The sequence below is a fragment of the Furipterus horrens genome, unplaced genomic scaffold, assembly GCF_987537825.1.
Source record: "Furipterus horrens unplaced genomic scaffold, mFurHor1.1.pri manual_scaffold_10, whole genome shotgun sequence".
In the NCBI taxonomy this organism is placed as follows: Eukaryota; Metazoa; Chordata; class Mammalia; order Chiroptera; family Furipteridae; genus Furipterus; species Furipterus horrens.
The window spans coordinates 83,186,987-83,199,114 of NW_028327180.1; the positions used below are offsets into that span (position 1 = coordinate 83,186,987).

General features: G+C 47.0%; 1 pseudogene; it reads right to left on the bottom strand.

The window, feature by feature from the left end:
- Nucleotides 1–9,062: 9,062 nt before the first annotated feature.
- LOC150000876 (serine/threonine-protein kinase MARK2 pseudogene) lies at nt 9,063–10,549 on the bottom strand (annotated as a pseudogene).
- Between the last annotated feature and the right edge of the window lie 1,579 nt (nt 10,550–12,128).

Sequence of the window (12,128 nt, forward strand, 5' to 3'; positions counted from 1 at the left end):
ACAGATCTGGAAGGAAGTAATCAGGAGAAATCATCATACTAATCTCTGGGCATCCAGCAGGTGCTCAATAACTGTTTCTTGAATGAAATGTAAAATGATTTCAGTAAGCTTAGAAAGAGGGCTAAAGTCACACTTTTCATAATAATCCTATCATTTTTGTTTGGTCTGGTTTTAAAACGGTCCTTTCTTTAGGGAGCGCCAGATTAAGAGTGCAGTGATGGTTTGAGAGGGGATTTGACCTTTAAAAACTCAACAGTTGCCTATGACCTGTGGAAGTTTTAATGTATGTAAAAACCTTTCCCAGTAAATTGGGGCTGATCGCCGTGATGCCCTGATACCATTCATTACTGCTTTACTTCTCCATTCAAGTTGCTGAATCCTCTGGCCTAGCGATCATATACCTGACAGAACTCACCCATCACATCACATCACTGACCACTACATGGATGCCCCCCCGTCATTTAATCCACAGCCCCCACACCAATCACCGACCCCAGTCATCCCCACCAGTGTGTCCCCCTACGTGCCATTTCTGATCCCACAGACAACCCCATCACTGGCACATCACTCCCCAATTACTAATCTCATAGCTCACACTATCCCTGACTCCCCAAATAAACCGAACACCAATCCCACATTCCTTCTCCACCATCACTTCCCACTGCCAATCCAAGACACTCATCATTGCACGAATCAGCCTTCGGACCTGCGGCTCCGTTATCAAGTCCCAAAGTGCCGTGGGTCAAGGCTTAACCTGGGACAGCTGTCACAGCCACATTAAAGAACTCTTTTCGCTAGTTGTCCGGGTGAGCAGGGCGCGGGGCTTCTGAGCCTGCGCTGATCCGTACTGGGAGGCTTTGCCCACTTCGCATCCTCGGCGGCTTTGTTTAGGAGGCTCTGTGGCCGCCGCCACGCACTGTGTGCGAGTGGGACCCGCCATTGCAAGGGGCCGCGCAGTTCCGCACACGCAGGAACCCTTTCATTGCGAGAGCCGTGGTGCCGCGGTACCACCAGCGGAGATGGGAGGGGAGAAGGTGACGGAAAGGAGGATTATACCAACCAGTAAGGTGCAAGCTTTGCAGAGAGATTTTACAGTAGCGCTGGGGAAGAAGTTTGAGTGCTACGTCCTCTATTAGAAGATTGCGTTTGGTGAAAGAGCAAGGAAGCCTTTGGAAAAGTAAAAAATCCTCATTGAGAACTCTACTTTACATATTTGTAAATGGTACAGCCCTATACAGGGAGGTTCCACTTGCCGAAAGGGGTGGAAAGGCAGAATGGTACAGTCCTCTTGGAGAGGATTCCATGTGGGAAAGGGGTCAAGGTGATACAAGAGTTCATGGATCTTGTCCTTGTTGCAACTTGGAGATGATGTCTGGTTTGGAAACTGGGTGCCCTATTACAGAGAAATCACAGAAGCACTGGGTTGACTACACTGAAGAAAGAAGAAAGGTTGCTGTTTAAGAGCCTCACAATGAAGTTACCCAGCTGGCCCTAGCAAAGAAATGAGCACAAAATCATTGAGCACCCAGCTCAATCAAAGGAAAAAGGAGAGGCACTGGATTGGATAACACTTTTATGCAGGGTCGCCACCCTTACCCATTAAGACCAGGTGGCCCTAGTTCTCCAGCATCACATCCCTGTACATCCCTGTACATCCCTCTACAGGGCTCTCTAAGCAGGGGCCAGTTGCTGCCATTCCTCCTGGGTGAAATCCACAGCCACATCTTCAAACGCCTCTGCACCCTAAAATAGCATGATCCTGATCAATCTGAAGTGATCATCCTCATCATTTTTACCATAATAGTCTAGGAACAACTACCACAAGAAGTCAGGTGGATAACAGCCTACCCTGAAGGAAAAGGTCATTTGTTTCTTACAGAAGGGTCAGCAAGCACCATGTGTTTAGAATACGATCAATAGAACTTGGACAGGGTGTATTTTTAATTGGATGGATGCGGATATGTTTCCTGTTGATTTACTGATACCTTATTGCTCCCTTTGAGCCAGAAATTCTATTTGTAGGACTTTATCATTAGACATTAATCACAGACACATATATGTAAAGATTTAACTTCAGGTGATGCAGTTCCCTGGCAATAAGAATGGGAATAAACAAAAACAAAAGTGAGGAACGTGCCTGTATTCCCTAGACAGAAGCAACCAGCAAAATCCTAAGAACTCTTTCATATTTTCTCCTAATCCAGCAAATTCTCTTGCCAAGTCAATATTCATAGATTAAAACTATTGATTTTGTTGATTTTAAGATGTTTTTTGTTTTTTGTTTAAATTTTTATTGCTGATTTTCAATAGTGCAGTTGTCTAAATAAGAAAATAGTGATAGGTTGGAACCATTGATCAACGGGAACAGACCACAATGCAAGAAGATACTTACCTGGTAAATTTTTCTCAGTCCCAGGATGGGTCATGCAGATAGGGCTGAAGTCATTCACAGGAAATGAGGATTCTCACGATAGGTAGACTGTTTCACATGGGCATCCCAGGCTTCATCAAAATAAACCTGGAATGAAATGATCAAACAGCCATGTTCTTCTCTGGACACCAAGCTCTGCAAGAAGTAAATAGCAGGTGTTTAATAAATGTTTGTTGAGCAGAATGTACAACAACTTCAATAAGCTTAGAAAGAAGCAGGGCTAAATTAAATGAGAAAGCGAAAAAGCAGCCCCTCACCTCTGAGAGCTGCCCTAGCACTCATAAGTCTCCCACTTAACATATGACCATGACAGAATAAGACAAAAATAGGCCTCTGAAATCATGTCTAAACACAGATAAAACATCAACACTGTCCAATCCACAAAATACCAAACACCCCCTGCTCCCAGGTAACATAAGTGACTGCAACTCTTTACCTATTACAGTTTTAGCTTCATTCTAGTCTTTCCTCTCTCTAGATGAAGATTTATTAAAATTCCCAGTTACTGAATTACCCTGCTTCATAATAACATCCAATCCAGCGCAAGGCCCACTTCCTTAGGCCCTCCTCAAAATCACCCACCTCAAGGCCAAATCCTCTAAGTCCTTTCCAATACCCTCTTACTGAGAGACCCCACAATGCCCAGGGTGTGCATATTCCTAGATGCTAGAGGAATCGACCCAACTTACTCAACTAGAGGGCATTCCTGGTGGTCTTTGACTAGAGGGAACCGACAGTAATAATCCTATTATTTTAGATGTGTTAGGTCCTACATTCAAAGGGTATTTTCTTCTGTGAGGAATGAGTGATGGAGTGAGATGGTGGTTTGAGAAAACATCTGAGAGGCTTCAACTTGTGGGTGGCCTCCGAAATGCAGAGATTATAAAGTGAGGACTTTCCCAGTGAAGTGGGATGGACCTTTATCAGCCCCTGTTTCCCATCAATGACCTCTACAAAGCACTGAATCAGCAGGTGCAGAAATCACAAATCTCAAACAGCACTTCTACCCACACCCCCATCACGGCACTGGCTCTACAGGTCCACAAACCACTGGCCGCCCACATGGGTACCCTACCAATGCACAGACCTGCCAGAGCACAGACCTGCCATCCCTGACCCACAGATCATACAGCTCTCCCAATACTCGTCCCCATATATACTCAACACTCATCTCATCCCTGACCCCAGACGTCTAATCGCTGGCCCTCATGGACTTCCCCAGCTCCCAAAACTGCACCAGCCAACACCAATCCCAGACATCTCCATGACTCAACCCATTCATCCCCCTTCTTATCCCCAGTTCCATTATCAAGTCCCGAAATGCCCATCACAGCTTAACCCTGGATGGCTGTCACACCCACGTTGATGAACTCTCCTGCTTCCTGACTGGGCGAGCAAAGCGTGATGCTCTGGAGCCTGTGCTGTTTGGTGCAGGGCCAGGCCCACTTCACATTCGCAGCGGCTTTGTTTCGAAGGCAATGTGGCTGCTCCCAGGTAGTATGTCTGAGTGGGAGCCACCATGCATCAGTTCGTACAAGCAGAGAAATTGGGTTTATTCAGAGCAAAAGATGATGAAAAGGACTGGAGGAGAAAGAGGCAAGTAAGCTGTGAGCTTTCCCAAAGAGATTTGGCAGGCAGACCGGGAAGAAGTTGCTGTGGTACAGTCTTTTATGGAAAAAGACTAACAGGTGAAACAGGAATCTGGGATGGTCCTCTCCTTTACTAGGGGATCCTACTTTAAAGTGCTGATGAGTGGTACAGGGCTATTTCATCAAAGGAAAATAATGCTGGGAAAGAGGAAGACCTGGTATGAGATGGGTCAACACCATAAAAGAAGCCATAAGCATGAGTCTACAGAGGTTGGGCAGGGCTATTGAGGACAGGACATTGTGGACATCACTCACTCACTGCGTCACCAGGAGTGAGAGCCAGCTCAGTAGCAGGTAACACAAATGGTACTGCCCTTTACCGGAGGATTGCACTGTGGGAGAGAAGCAAAAGTGATGACAGAGTTTCTGGGGGCCCAGAGGGGGCATAAACATTTAGTTGTGCTAATACAGTATTCCCTCACTAAAAACAGGTATTACATTCTAGAACCCCCCACGATAGGTGAAAATCCGCGGAGTAGGAATCTTACATTTATTTTAGTGTTTATATATATTTTAAGGCTTTATAAACCCTTCCCACACACTTATAAACCATTCCCAGTCCCTTATTAACCTTTCCAACTCCCTTATTAACCTTTTCCACACTTTAATAAACACTACTTATGTTCTTAAACATATTCTACACTCTTAAACCTACGTAACTTTAACAACATCCTGCAATATAGCGAAAAATCTGCGACAATAATTAAATATAATATTTTTAAAAATCCTGTGATACAGTGAAGCCGCGATAAGTGAACCGCAATATAGAGAGGGACTACATCAAACTAAAGAGTTTCTGCTCAGCAAAAGAAAACATCAACAAGATGAAAAGGGAACCATCCATATGGGAAAATATATTTGCCAATGATACCTCAGACAAGGGATTGATCTCCAAAATATATAAAGAACTTATATGACTCAACACCAAGAAGACGGACAACCCCCTTAAAAAATGGGCAAAGGACCTGAACAAACCCTTCTCCAAAGAGTACATACAGAGGGTCCATAGGCATACGAAAGAGTGCTCAATATCACTAGCCATCAGAGAGATGCAAATAAAAACCACAATGAGATACCACCTCACACCAGTCAGAATGGCCATCATCAACATATCAACAAACAACAAGTGCTGGCGAGGATGTGGAGAAACGGGAACCCTAGTGCACTCTTGGTGGGAATGCAGACTGGTGCGGCCACTGTGGAAAACAGTATGGAACTTCCTCAAAAAACTAAAAATGGAACTGCCTTTTGAACCAGCAATTCCATTGCTAGAATCATATCCAAAGAATCCTGAAGCACCAATTCAAAAGAACCTATGCACCCCTATGTGCATAGCAGCATTATTTACAATAGCCAAGTGCTGGAAACAACCTAAGTGCCCACCTGTAGATGAGTGGATCAAAAAAACTGTGGTATATTTACACAGTTTTAGTGAAATAAGCCAGGCAATGAAAGAAAGATACCATATGATATCACTTGATACAGGAGACTAATGCACAACACAAACAAATGAGCAAAATTGAACCAGAAGTATGTAAACAAGGAGTAGACTAAAACTGACAAGGGGGAGGGGGGAGGGAGAGAAGCGGGTAAGAAGGGGCTAGTCAAAGAACATGTATAAATGACCCATGGATATGGACAACTGGGTGGGGACTGACTGTGGGAAAAGGGGTGGGCAGGAAGCGGGGAAGCATTAGGGAAAAAATGTGGGACAACTGTAATAGAAAAACAAACAAAAATTTTAGTGGGGGAAAAAAATGAAAGCAAAATAAATTAATAAATGAGCCAGCAAACTCCTCTCCCACCTAAAAACACATAACTGAAAAATACAATAATCAAAATCAAGAACGCCAAGGTTTATGATAGTACAGTAAACCCAGTTAAAGAGAGAGTTAATGAACTGGAATATAGGTCTGAAAAAAGTATCAAGAATAAAACATGGCTAAACTAAACGATTTTTTTTAAATAGAGAAGAACAAAAACAGTCCAATCACAGTACAAACGTATGGAGAAAGAAACCTCACTGAAGAGGATGGAAGGTAAAGGTGCTGAGCTAATGAACGGAGTCTGTAAAACTGAAGGCAGAAGAAACTGTGCATAAGTGCTGTTCTGTGATTGTTAAACTGTGTCCCACAGGATACAGGTTAACAATTCTGAATTTGCTGTACATGCACACGGGAACTGGGTGACTAAGTAAAGGAATGGCAGGCAGCCAGAACAGGTTTCTCACTATTGCAGAAAAAGTTTACAGATAAGCAAAGGAGAATCTAAAACAATCCATCTTAACAGATTGGAGACACTAGTAAAAATTCATATTTAGCTTAATATGGAAATAGCTGGTTATGCTATGGTTATGGTATTTATATGTATACTGTTATTCTTGATAGATACACATATATACACAGGTTAGTGTACACACACATATGTTCCTGCTCTGTCAGATGGGACTAGAAGCAGTGTCACATAGTCGTCGTCGTCGGCAGCCGTCCGTCTCGAGAGACGATGGTGTAGCTTCTTAAGAGTCTATCTGCACCGCCGAGAATGGCTGTGCAGTCCGACTCGGGAGTGACACGGTATCTGTCTCCTCCCGTGTTGAATCGACATCTTGCGATGATGCTGGAGTGTCCTCTCCAGTGAAGCTGAAGCTACAGAGCCTGGGCAGGGTGATATGGAGGGTCTGCTGTTGCCCATGCAGCAGACCCCCCCTCTCTTCGCAGCTGAAGGGTCCAAGGGAAAGACGGAGTCGATACAGCTTGGCTTCAGGTGCGCCGCAGGAGTTGCCGGTGTTGACTACAGCGTCAAACCGCCTTAGGGACTCCGGCTCCGGATTTTCTGTCGGGGTTTACTCCCTTAGCCTTTCCCCTGAAGAGGTATGCCGCAAGGCAGCGGAGGTTTTTTGGAGTCAGAGTTTTCCTTCTCTGATGTGCCCTGACTGGAAGATCGAACCAGCGACACTTAGCTCGCAGGCCGACCCTAACATAGTAGCAATGGGCATACCTAGCATCCGGGTCTTGATTTCTAACACCATTATCCAATAAAAGAAACCAGGGCTCCTTGGCAAGTACCATTTCTTATTCAAAGGTCCTGATCCTGAGGTTTGTTTACTTTTCATTTGAAAATAAAGATTAGTGGGGGCTTGAGGGGGTTAAAAATAATCTAGCACCAAACTGAGAGCTTCTTTTTGTAGTAATGAAAAATACTAAAGTAGACATGAAAAGGAAGTCACTGTGAACATGTGAGTCTATGTGACTTCACCTTGATGCCCTTGCTTCTTAGAAACATTGTGTATATTATGACGTCTGCCATGCAGTGAGGACCATCGGGCTAAAGCAGCTCCAGCAAATGGACTGAGTATGAGGCCTCCTAAGAGACCCCAGAATTAGAAACTTCACCATTTTGTTCATAAAGCTTCACAATGTTCGCCGGGGCGCATACATCCCGGGTCAAGCCCAGCCCAGCTTTACACTGTTGTTGCAGCACAATCGTTCACCCCAGTCCCTTTTACACCCCAATGTGTCCTGACTGGGGCCAGTCCCCTGTATGGTCACAGGGTTGACAGTTCACATGTCCACCATTTTCTGAGCACCCACTCTGGACCTGGCTCTCTGCTAATGAGGGGAAATACAAAGGGGAGCAACATAGTTCCCGGCCCCCAAGAACTTGGGGATGGAGGATGAGGGCAAGGGGGCAAGGCAATCACTGAATGACAAATGCAAAGTGATGAGTCACATGTAGGTCTAGGCCATATGCTGGGATCTCAGGAAAGGGGGACAGATGAATCAAAGGACCACGGCAGTTTCCTCAATGCCCAGGGCAAGAAGATCAGCTGATCAGTGATGGAAGAACAATGGATGAATCAGCTCTGCAGAGGCAGGGAGGGTTTTCTTTTTAAACCATTCAATTAATTTGTGTTCCTCTGTGTTCATGGAACAGGGGTGGTAAGGACTAAAGTGAGAAAGACGCACGGTTTCCGACTCATATTTCTTCAGCGCTTAGAACAAAACCTGCCCTGCCTGGTGAATCATATTCTATGTAGATAATCTTATAATATGTAGAAATAGATTAAAATGTTTGCAGAGGAAGAATATTCACCACAATGTACTATCTTTAAAACACAAATTGGATCATATTACTTCCTTGCTTAATACCCTCCACGGGTTTGACCACTGTTCTCAGAGTAAAGCACACCCACCTCCCATGGCCCACGAGGGCTGCCCTTCATCTGCGGCCACGTCTCCTGCTGCTCTCACTCCAGCTCACTGAGCTTTGGTGGCCTTGAGCTCGGCTGCGTCCTCAGCCTGGAGCGCTCTTCCTCCAGCGCTTCACAGGTCAGACTGTATAAAGGGAAAGCCCCCCGGACAATGACACCAGCCCAGAGGGAAGCAAGCAAAGCCAGCAGGTCGGGACAGGTGGCTCCTGCTCATGTCACAAAGCACCCAGGCTGCCAGCCAGCTGCCCGACAGCAGAGACCGCTGCCTGCTTCGCCCCCTGCTGGGCCCTGGCGTCAGGAACCTGCCCAGCATGCCCAGACCCTGCCCCTGGTCCATGCTGACCCAGGGGCCTTTGCCCATAAAACCACATTCCTAACTGTTGGGAGTTCCCGTGGCAAAGCCCACGTATGTACCACATCACTGCACGCTTCTCAAACACCGTGTGCTCAGCCCCAGTTCTGTGCAGAGAGGATGAGAAACAAAGACTCCAAAACATTTTTCTGGATCCAATCATCAAGTTTATTACAAAATCTGCAAAAACCAAGAACTGTATGAAGAACCACCACAAACATGGGAGCAAAGGGGAGCAGGGGAGGGGACAAGGGCCCCAGGAGAACACAGTCCATGAGATGCGGGATCCCCTCCTGGTGGGGGTCCCGTGCGGAGAACGCTGCGGCAGCTCGCACTCGGCGTCGCCCACCGGGCCGGGCCCTGTCACCTGCACGCGCGCACGGTGTCACGGTGTCACGGTGTGCGCTTCCGGCGCCGCTCTCACCGCAGCTGTGTGTCCTCCTCCGGGTGCCGTGGGCCGCCCACAACTTCAGAACTTATGTTGGCGCGACTCTTTTCCTTCTGGGCCGCTGCTTGCGCGTGGACGGCCCACAGCACACACACTTTAAGAACCTTCGGAAGATCCTGCGAACCGCCCCCCGCCAGCCCCGACTGGGGGCAGAGGGAGAGCCCAGGCTCCCGCCGTCAGGCTGTGCAGTCGGGACGCGGTTCTCCTCGGCGGGTCCTTCCGGGGCTCCTGCGCTGTTGCGGGCGCTGTCGCGGCGGGGGGCGGTGGGGGAGCCACGGGGGTCACACTGGAGGGCGGGGCTGGGGGTGGCCGTCCTGGCCTGGGGGCCAGGGAGGGAAGTGCCGGTCCCGGACGCCAGGCTGGCTTCCGCTGGGGGAACATCCGTCCTTGACCGCGGACGGCTTGAGGGACCAGCAGGCCCCGCTGTGTTCTCCCCGCCGCTGGAGATGGGGGAGGGGCAGGGCCTAACCCGGATGGTGCGGCCCCTAATCCTGGCGGTGGTTTTCAGAATCAGGTAGGTTCCCATGACCCTGTCATATGTCCTTTGGGTCAATGACCTCTGGATCTGCCCCTTTCCGAACCCCATGTCCTCCATTCTGCCTGTCACCTCGGGGTCAAGGTCACCCCAGCGCGGCTCGATGTACGGCCTCAGTTCTTCCCCCCAGCCCATGTTGACCCATGGGTCTCGCATCACATCTACCAGGGAGGGCCTTTCCCTGGGGTTGAGGGTCAATAATTTTTGTAAAAGATTTCGACCTTCTTCGGATAGAGACAGTGGTACCCGGAACTCGCCACTCAGGATCTTACTCTCCACCTCCTCAACCGTGACCCCATCAAATGGCAAAACCCCCACCATCATCCGATAGAGAACTACCCCCAGGGCCCAGACATCCACCTTTGGGCCGTCATAGCTGACACGCCGGAAGATCTCCGGGGCCATATAGCGCGGGGAGCCACAAAAGCTGCTTAGTGTGTAGTCCCGACAGTCCCTAGCAAATCCAAAGTCTATTATTTTGACGTTCCTCTCACCGTCCATCAGGATGTTTGCTGGCTTCAGGTCCCGGTGGACGATTTTCTTCAGGTGACAGTACTGAAGTGCCGATACGAGCTGCCGGAATATGGGTCGGGCTGCTGACTCGGTCATGGGGCCGCAGTTGTCTAAGTATTCGAGTAAGTCCCCTCCGCTGACGTGCTCCATGAAGAGGTACCTTTTCTTCTTGGTGGTAATCAGCTCAAATAGCTGTGCGATATTTGGGTGCTTTAGTTGCTTATGACAATCAACTTCTTCAAAATAATCATTCTCAAAGCACTGAGTAATGATTTTGACAGCCACCTCTGTGTCCGTTGGCAAGTGCGTGGCCAACCACACCTCGCCAAAGGACCCACTGCCAATGGTGCGCAGGAGCATGTAATCGCCAATGATGCGCTCCTGAAGGTCAGCGGTGGCTGCTGTAGCCATGGTGGCTACAAGATGAGAACAAAAACAAAACAAAAACAAAAGATTAAAAAAAAAAAAAAAGAACGAAAAAATAAATAAATAATAAAAAATAAAGAAAAACAAGAAAAATTAAAAGAAAGAAAAATAATAAAGGAAAAGAAAAAAATGCAAAATAAATGATACAAAACCAAACCAAACCAAACCAGTAAGCAAAAGAAAACAAACTCGCAAAGGAACGGCAAGAGGCAAGAACAAAGCTCGCAAGTCCTAGTCCAACAGGTCACCACAATCAGCTCCCTGGGCTCTAACGGACAAAATCTCAGCCCCGCCACGGCAGAATATATAGGGTGGGCTTTGCAGTTGCATCACAGTGGCGCCTATGAGGTCAGAGCAGGGCGTGGACCAGGAGTGCGTGGGTGGGGGTAAATTACAGTGGTTTTCTCACATTTTGGTCTCACAACCCTATGGCTCTGGAATTAAAAAAAGGGATTTCCCCCACCCCTGCCCAATGAGCTTCTTGTTTATGTTGGATATTAAAGATTGATATTTACTTTATTAGACATAAAAGTAGGTAAGTTGCAACAATAAAATAAAATAGAATAAAATAAAATGAAAAGTCTTAGTCTCACGCTCCAGGTCATAGTTCAAATATCATCTGCTTAGAGAAAAACTTTCCTGACCCACCCATTCCTACCTGCCTCACCCAGCCCACCACATCTGTCATCTTCGCAGCACTGACCACAGGCACCTGGTTCTCATTCACTGTCCGCCCTTCCCACGAAGGCAGGAGCATGACGGTGGTCTTCCCTGTGTCCAGCATGGTGAGTGGCAATAAGTCAAGTGGTTAATAAATAGATGAGTTTAGGGTAACAGAAGACTACATGGCCAACTACTTATTTAATCAAAGTGATCCATTAAAAAATCTCTTAAAATTTCATGTTCTGTCTTCACTCAGCTTTGGGACAAATAAGATAGGAAAAAGGAGAGCTGAAATTTGGGTTTCAGATATGTGGGCGCTTGGTGAAGCTGAGGAAAGGCCAAGTGGAGGGAGCCTTGCTCTAAAGATTCAAGAAGATGATCCGTTCTTCCCTCCAGTGGTACTTGCTGGGGGTGTGATGAGTTTGGATCTGCAGTGAGGCTGCAACGTCACTTTACACTCTAAACATCCATTTCCAGATTACAGAAAGGACATCCCAGGTGGCCCTGAGTAGGCCATTGAGGTAAATTTCTGCGTTACTTAAATGAACCATCTCTGTGGAGAGAAGTGATGATGAGGTTGGTTAATTTCCATTTGTACACACACTTGGAAACCTCTGGGTGGAATGACTTCTGCAGAGGTACAGAGGGTGCGGTCACATGTTGCCTCCAATTCTACCCTTTTATGGTGGCACAGAGGGAGCAGGCAGTCTTGAGGACACTTAGGGGCAGTCTCTGACACGTTATATTCAGACTAATCCTGCAGCAATTTCCCTACTTTCAGTATATGGAGTGTTTTAATCACATGTATAAATTTTCTAGGAATTATTTTCCTTTAATACATCTCTGCAAAGGTCTCAGCTTTGTGGTAAAGGCACTCTTTAGAGGGATTTGCCTGTGAACT